General features: G+C 47.8%; 1 pseudogene; it reads right to left on the bottom strand.

Moving 5' to 3' along the window:
* Window positions 1-5,199: 5,199 nt before the first annotated feature.
* Window positions 5,200-8,446, bottom strand: LOC109296495 (annotated as a pseudogene).
* Between the last annotated feature and the right edge of the window lie 543 nt (window positions 8,447-8,989).

Raw genomic sequence — 8,989 nt, 5'->3', positions numbered from 1 at the left:
CGCAGTGACCAGTGGGGTCCCTCAAGGCTCTGTTTTTAACATACTTTTTAACATCTTCATCAATGATGTAAACATTGGTGTCAGAAGTGGCCAAGTTTGCTGATGACACCAAACTCTGGGTAAAGCATCCATACCTGAGGACAGGAGGCTGATCTGGGCAGATCTTGACAGGCTCATGAAATGGGCAGATGAGAACCTGATGGTGTTTAACACTGAAAAATGCAAGGTTCTCCACCTTGGGAGGAAAAACCTGCAGCATCCTTATAGGTTTGGCATTGCTACACTGGTTAGCACTACAGATCAAAGGGGTTTGCGGGTCATGATTGACCACAAGATGAACATGAGCCTTCAATGTGATGCTGAGGCTAGTAAAGCGAGCAAAATGCTGGCTTGCATCCATAGATACTTCTCAAGCAAATCCTGGGATGTCATTCCCTGTTGTACTTGGCCGCAGCTGGAGTACTGCATCCAGCTTTGGGCTCCACAATTCAAAAAGGATGTGGAGAAGCTTAAGAGAGTCCAGAGGAGAGCCACGCACATGATCAGAGGTCAGGAAAACAGACCTTATGATGACAGGCTGAGAGCTATGGGACTCTTCAGCCTGGATAAGTGCAGGCTCAGGGGCAATTTGGTGGCCACCTATAAGTTTATCAGGGGTGTTCACCAGGATCTGGGGGAATGTCTGTTCACCAGAGCGCCCCAAGGGATGACAAGATCAAATGCTGCAGGATGAGCTGTGCTACAGGATGAGGATAATTGCGCAGTTAGAGACATTCCTGTCCATCTTCATCCATCACTCTCAGGAACGTGCTGCGAGAGCAGCACAAAGGGGCTTTTAAGATGTCAGAGAAACCCCACAGTGATCTCCCCTATGGAGGGCAATCCTCTGTCTGCTGCCCCTCCTATGCCCAGATGTAGGAGAGGAGAAGGGAGTGGAGGGTCCTGCCCACCTCATCTCCACTCCTTCCTGTTCTGAAGGCCCTTCCAGCGGTTACAGAAGTTAGTGCTGGCACCTTAGAGCCAGGAGCCAGACTCTTCAGGTCTCAAATCCAGCTCAGTTTTAATAGCCCCATTGGACAGAGTGGTATTTATCCCCTCCCTCCACAATCTCTGATCAGAGCTCAGAAGCAAGGGAGGCAATGCTGTACCATAGGCTGAGACCAGGTTGCCCAGTGTAATCAAGCAGAAAATTGGAGGGAGCTCCATGATGCCCATGTGACTCTGCAGCTCATACATCACCCAATTGTAAAAGGTGCTGGCAAGTGCCACAAGGGTTTTTCCTGCAGTCAGCTGCAGTTCATCGTTTTTTTCCTAGAATAAAAAAAGAAAACTGGAGCAGATGCCTGATACAGTTTATACAATGGTAAGGCAGGCTGGGGATAAAGTTGCCTCCTCTGAAAGGGAGGGAGAATGATGCACCAGCCTCAGCTTCCCCAGTGGCCCTGTGTTTGGCCACTCCCTTAAATCCATTTCGTCCTTGGGTAACCCTTGGCTCCAAGCACACTGTCTCCCCCACCCCCAGCAGCCACACACTGTAATCGCTGTTCCTGAATTCACTAAGTCCCCCTAATAATTCCTTGCATGAGATCCCTCACTCATAAATGCCAACTGAAACACTGGGATGAACAATATTTCAGCTCTGGTTGTCTGGCCAACTGCAGAATTCACCTGGGCTGTAGGACAGCTTCATCATGGACCAAGAAACTTCTTGGACAATGCTGTTCCCAGCAAAGTACCTATGCAGTCTGGTCTTTCCTGGTATCGATCACCCAAGCTACAGTCCAGGCCACCAAGTAACACTGAAAATCTGGCTCTAGAAAAGCTGATTTTAGCTAATCCACCTATTCCTTGTACTTCCAAGAATGGGTGTGGGACTAGAGATTAGGCATGGAGAACATCACAGGGATCTTACCTCTGCCTGGTAGTTTCAGGTCGATGACTTCCATTGTTCAAAGTCGGCTTAAATAAGCTTTCCTTCTCTCATGCACTGAGCAGCTCCTATTGCGAAGGCGTCTGGAGCCACTCAAGCAGCCAGGTCCAGGACCCAGGAAAGAGGTGAGCCAATTGCTTTTGTGATACAAGCACCACTATGACAACTAGATGACCATGTCCTGCCTCCTAAGTGACTGTTGATCAAAGAGGGGCTGTGTATCATGTAAGCTTTCACAGGGCTGCATAAGGCTGCAGATATAAGTACCCCCAGAGGAGGATAAATTTGTGTTGATATCTTAGTCCCTCAGATCACCTGGGAGTTTCCTATCTTCTCCAGGTGCACTCTACTTTCCAACACTGATTGAGTATTTAAATCTGCCCATGGTTGAATTTGTAAGAAATAAAAAACAGGTAGGAACCAGGAGAAGCTTCCTCTCACTTGCTACTTGCTTGGCCTCCTTTGTTTTTGCATCTTGTCATCCAAAAGGGCTTGCTGAAGCCCTCAGATATTATAGGACTGGGTTGCAACCATCTTATCCATCCAGCCTGCCAAATGCACCCTGCCCACATGGGTCCCAGCCCCGTCTACATGGAGGCCCCACCCGCCCCCTCCATTCAGTACCCCCAGTGGTGGGTGTAGGGTGGATGGTTGCCATGAAATTTACTCAAGAAGTCAATGCTTCAGGACTTAAAAATTTGGCCCAGTGGGAATCTCACACAAATGTCTCAGGAGGTAGAAAATCTGTATATAAAGGTGCTCTTGTTTCCCTTGCACATTGCCACCATATCCCCTAAACATTACTTATTTAACTCATATACAACCCCTGTCAGACTGACTATGGTCACCATTCTAGAAGACATGTGCTGGTACAGGTAACTGAACCAAGACCTCCTGAGTCCCTTTTCAGAGACCTCCGATGTGTCAAACTCTCATTGCAGAGGGTTTACTCTTGCTTTTCCTGAGATACCAGTAATTCATGGAGGGGGAGAGAGCTTTTCCTGATGATACTAGAATGGTACTGCTAAATTAATAGGTGTGATTAAGTGCAGCGTGTGCCTGCATACACTGGAGGATGTGCAGAACAAGTAAAATAAATAAGTGATTGGAAGAATTGTACAAGTTGGTGGAGCTGTTATATTTTTATGTGAATACAGCATCTAGCTTAATCAGGCTCTTTGCTTCTGTCAAAACACAGTGAGAGGCTGACACCCCCTCTGCGCAGGGCTACCTGCATGAGCACTTTTCTCCGAACTTAGCAACAGCAAAGTCTATGATGTTAGGTGTGCTATGTTTCAATTCCATATCAGGGAAGTTATTCTAAATTTTGCCATGCTATTAAGGCTGGCTGTGCGGCATCTTACCGGGTGCCAAGCACAAATATCAGTCTCCTAAAATAGTGCCTGCTAGCGGCAGGTCAGGCATACAGTATGTGCAGCAGTTTCCTGCAATTATTGCATGCTTCTGCCTTGAACTTCAGAAACGGACATTGCCCTTTCACTCCTGCTGCAGCTGCTAAGTCCCTCTGAAAACTAGGCCATAATCTTAACTCCTTCTATAAAGAAATGGGATCTCTTTCATGTGCAATTTCCTCTTAGCTCATGCTCTCTCCTCAGATTTAAAGAAGGAAGGAAGTCTGGTTTGGTGTCTGGGGCTATAATTCCCCTCTAGAGAAACTGGATTAATATTCTCGGTTCACTTCACACAGACCTCTGGGAACAGGAGTCAGTCCCACCTTGGAACTGGTGTGAAGCAATACTCTGGAGTGCCAGTGTCATTCAGAGCCTTGTTGTTGTCGTCTCTAGTCATAAAAGACATGAAGTACAGTGATATGGGATGATGAAAGGCTTTGCATTGCATGCAGTTAACCACCTCCCGCATCATCTGATTTGCCCTTTGGATCTCCCAGTCCTCAGAAGGAGGTGAGTATTAAAGGCCTCCATTAGTACCCTGCTGTTCTTCCCTGCTTGCAAATGGGAGGTCAAAGGCAGCACACGAACTTCCACCAAAGGCAATACATCCTACACTTGTGCTACTGGCATTTCTCTCTTATTTAGTAGTTTCATTTGTCCTTATTTCCTTTATTGGAATAGAATGGTAAGAAGTTCCTTTGACCTGGAAATATAAGTAAAAGTGCAAGGTCTCACCATCAGCCACATGGCCTATTGCCCACCCCCTAACCTTTTGTAGTTCAGTGAAGCTTTGACTTTGCTCAGGGGGAGGGATAACTCCAGACCAGGGCCGGGCAATTATTTCAGGTGGAGGGCTGCTTACTAAGTTTTGGCAAGGCATTGAGGGCTGCGTGACTGGCAGCCAGAGGCAGATAAATATTCATTTTCTAAATTTTTTAGGGGCCCCATGGGCCAGATAGAATGGCCTGGTGGGCCACACCTGAGCCGGCCACATTTTGCCCACCCCTGCTCCAGACCCACCCAGCATGGGAACTGCAGCCACTCACAGCAAATAGTGTCCAGGGAGGAGAGACAGGAGATGGAGTACTTAGAATATCACTCAGACCAAGGCAGCAGGCTTTCCCAGGTGTGTAGAGGTGCCCTCAGTTGGGCTGGCTGAGCAAATGCAAACATGCAGTTATCAATCAATCCATAGCAGCACTGAGCTGCTCTGCTCAGCAAGACAAATTTCACTTCCAACACGTGTATTTTTATACAAACCAAAAGAAAGCAGTCTTTCCTGCCTAAGTGTAGTGGGGCTGGACCCAATGATCTTGTAAGGTCCCTTCCAGCCCCTAACATCTGTGAATCTATGAAAAAAAATAACAAACATAAACACAACCTATATTTTTGGCCTTGCTTGTTCCTCTCTGTTGTGACACAAGGTGGCCAGTTTCTCCCGATCCCACGAAAGCAAACATGGTAAATGTCTGTGAAGGAGGCCAGTTTCAACCCTTACTTTTGCCACCAAGGAAGGGGAATAACTTCACAACTGGTGGTGGATCAGCTTGGCTCCCAAACCACATGTGACTGAAACACTGCCAGTATGGGCTGGTTGTTTCAGACTTGGCTTTTTCTGATACAACAGTGTTTTTACACAGAAATAATTAACACTCAATCCATATCTCCCCATAAATTCCTATGGGATGGCAAGGCACCTGCAGTGTTTGCTGCAAGGGAGATGTGTGAGCTCATCACCATGCACCTTGCACACGTTTGAGTTTGCCCTATTTCTCCTGCAGTAAAATCTCAGCGCCTTATGGCCACAGGGTTTCTGCAGCTGGATGGGGAATGGGTGTTAGCTTTCTGATAGGACAGACATTAGTAGATGCTACCCTGTCTGGGTAGTGATGCACAAACAGGCACAGGCTGACAAATGCTTGTCCTTTCATTCCTCCCCATGCTGCCATCCATTTTTTGACATATAATGCACCTGCAGATAGCCCTGGAATTTAAGCTTTTGGTAGTTCTTTTCCTCCACAGTCCCATATTTTCCCCATGTCTCAGCTTCAAAAGTCTCCCTTAGCATGGTGGCTGGAGGCGGTGTTCCTCCTTCTGAGTGTGTGGCCAGAAAGTCTGTCTCACTGTAACAGTCACTTGAAATGTCCTTGTCCTCTGCAAACTGTAAAGTCTAAAGGCCAGTGTCCTAGGGAGGGAGTCCTCAGAAACTCATACTTTCAAGCAACCTATGTGCTCAGGGAAGGGAAGCCTCTCCAGGTCAGGGTAAAGGTGGCCCCTTGCAGGGAGTTGTGGGTCCTCAGAGGAAGGGTTAAAATGAAGACCCTCTGTCAGCACAGTCATCTGAAGGAAGGCCTTTTGCTGGCACCTGTTCATGTCCACATTACGTTGCTTATATCCTTCTGTTGGATATCTGGAGTCTCCCAAGGAAGAGCTGTCGGAAAGGGAGGTTTTCTCACTATCCGTCCATCTGGGAGACTCTGATTCAGAGCAGGACTCCAACCCTTTCTGACTCATGCCAGATACTCAGCAATTTGGGTCTCTCTTTGGGAACAGCATTTCAAAGTAGGGTGTGAAACTGTAGTCATCGTCCTCCTCCGACAAGGAAAGGAGAGAAGCTGCTGGTGATGTGTTGTTTCTTGCCGTGGGATTGTTCCTCCTCTTCTGTGATTCCAGCTCTTCCTCATTAGGCTTCTTCTCAAGAATCAGTGGCAGAGGCCTTAGATAGGAAAAATCCTCGTGAGGAATGAGATTTGCAGGTTAGAGGGATTTTTTTTCTTGATTGATGTTTTTTAAAGCCAAGGCAGTGAGGGTGCAACATGCCAGCATCGCAGCCTTAGAGAATGACTCTGATCATGGACCTATCAGTAATGGAGCCCCAGCGGGCTACAGTGGAGTTACGCTAATTTACATATATGCAGAGTGCCCAGTGCAGGGAGGCTCCTTTCTGAGCAAAGCTTCCCCCTGTCCCAGAAATGCAAATGGCAAGAAGTATGCTGAAGCATCCTAACTGACTGGCTCACCCATTCTAAGTGCCAAGCATCTTTGCCTCCCCACACACCTTTGCTATTAGGAAGACTAGCAGGGGCTTAACAGCAGGATTGGACCTCCATCATCCCCAATATTTTCATACCAAAGCTTGAGGTCTCTTCACGCTTTTAGCAACTTCTTTGCACAAACAGTTGATGGAGAAAGCACTGGCAGTGAGGAGAAGATGGAGGAGGAATAAGGGGACAACAATGGCAAGCAGGAGTTTCCAGTCCACTCCTTCAAGGCAAAAAGCCACAAAAGAGCTTGGTCACTGTAGACAGATGTTATAAATGATAATCCTCAGCTTTTACATGGAATTTCCCTCCAGAGATCCCAGGAAATAGCAGTATCACTTCCTTCATTTGGCAAAGGCACAGAGAGGTGAAGGGACTCATTCAAGATCACTCAGTAGGCCAGTGGCAGAGCCAAGGTGTCCTTACTTCTAAACCAGTACTCTCCCCAGCACTGGTCAAAAAGTGGGATCCTTTTTCACAGGAAATTTTCATTTTTCCTGGGAATTCTGGATGCCAAAAATGTTTAGCCTCAAATCAGATTATTTTAGCTAAGATACTTCTTTCGCCCCGGAGAGTGCAACTTTTTGGATGCTTATATTTCTGATGAAAAATTTAAATGTTACCAGGAAAGCAGATACTTTTGGGGGGGAGGGAGCAGGGAAGGGGGAGAACCTCTCTTTCAGAGAGAACTCAATTTTCTGCTGAAAACCAGTTTAGATGGGAAATTTTCAAGCAGCCATAATCCCACCCAGTGGCCAACTGTGCTTCTGAAAGCCTTGCTCCTGAGCCATACCTTTGGGGTTCAATAGCACACACACTGGCCTGGAGAACTTGCTGTGTTTCAGGTCAATGACTAAGAAGGAAGTCCGAGTGTTCAGACAGTAATTGCCACTGAACGCTGTGGTGTCGATCTCCGCATCTTCCCTCTTCCTCTTGTCCTTGTACTACTTCTGCTCCAAAACAAGGAAAGGAGAGGTTTGGGAACAATTGAGGATCTCCGCTCAGATTTGGGAGGTATGTTAGGAAATGCTGCAGTCATGCCTGAATATGGATCCTGTTTCTCAACCCACAGCCCCCACTGAGCTCTGCACTGCTGCGCCTGTGCTCCCATCTGTACCTAGTTTAAAGCTAGCTAAGGCTCCTCTAGGAGTTACTGAAGTCACTTCTGTAGGGCATGCAGGGAATGTAGAAAGAAGATCCTGGATCACTAGGGTGTCCATATGGGACAGTGTGAAATTTGCCCCCACCCCTTCCCCTCAATCAATCATAAGAGCTTCCATTAATCAAGCTAACTTATTTTAGGGCAGTTCTGCTGTCTGCTAGGGCTTCCTGTTTCCTAGCTGGTTTCACTCCTGCCCTATGTCCCATGCCCAGGACACCTGTTATTTCCACCAGATGGCTGGGACTGGTCTCCAAAATCCAAGCATGTCCCAGCCAAACCAGGATGTATGGTCACCTTATGAATCACCCTCAGCTGACTACTTAGCTTTTAGTGTTGTTCTTGCTTGACTATTTCAGTCTTTTAAAGACAGGGATGAACTAAAACACATATCCAATCCTCCCCAGCTTTAGGTCTCTCCCTGCACCCTATCCCTGATGCAGCTTGGCTTAGTTCTTTCTACATCTAATGCAGCTTGGCTTAGTCTGCTGATCTTGTCATTGGATCTAGCTTCCAAGAACTCCAAGTTGTACTGCAGACTTTGAAACTCACTCTTCAGGCAGGAGACCAGGGAGAAAGTGGCACTGACAGTCATTGAGTTTTCCTTTACTTTCACTCCCAGGACTGGAGGAGCCAGCTCCACTGTAACTGAGTAACCAGGTGTCAAAGCAGTGCTGGCTTGTGGGCTGGAGTGCCGCTAAAAGCTGCCCTCTGAAAAAGGCCACATAGAAATCTCCCCTAGACACAGTACCTCATAAGCCTCAGCCTCTTAGATGGATTCTGACAGTGAGAGGTCAGTGCTCTAACTACCTGGTTTTGGGGCTGCAATAGCCATTACCTCGTGATGAATGCGATAGGAAACCCTTGGTCCTCCACCATCCATCTGACATGTCCCAATAAGCATTAGGGCTGTGCAAAGCTTCGGGTGCTGATTCGATTTGGAGGAGATTTGGCCCAATTTGGTGGCTGAATCTCCAAATCCAAATCAAATCAGGAGACTAGTTAAAAGGTCTGAATCAATTCAAAGCTCTCTGAATTGATTCAGAAAAGATTCGGAGAGCTTTGGAAATTCAAGCAGTCCCTGCTTGCTGCTGCAGGGAGCTGGACCCAGACTCCGTGCTGGTAAGTAGGAGGGTGGAGGAGAGGGAGTTGGAAGGGGGGGTGACCATGGGAGGACCCCTGTCAGGCCCCATCCCCTGCCTCCTCCCCCAACTCCTGTGAGCACCCCCAAACCCCTGCCCACTCTCCCATCCCCCCCACCCAAGGCTGCCCTGATCGGCCCAGCTTCCAGCTCTTAAAAAAAAAACCCCACTCACGGGCTGCTGCCAGGAAGGGGGGGCGATCCCCACTGCTCCCCACTGCCCCACACCACGTGGGGAGTGCTGCCATGAGCCCCCGGCCATGGCTGCCCCACCTGCCCCAGCTCCCAGCTCTAAAAAAAAACCAA

Source organism: Gavialis gangeticus, unplaced genomic scaffold (genome assembly GCF_001723915.1).
Source record: "Gavialis gangeticus isolate Ggan-Ray unplaced genomic scaffold, GavGan_comp1, whole genome shotgun sequence".
Lineage (NCBI taxonomy): Eukaryota > Metazoa > Chordata > Crocodylia > Gavialidae > Gavialis > Gavialis gangeticus.
This window is presented reverse-complemented; position numbering and strand designations above follow the sequence as displayed.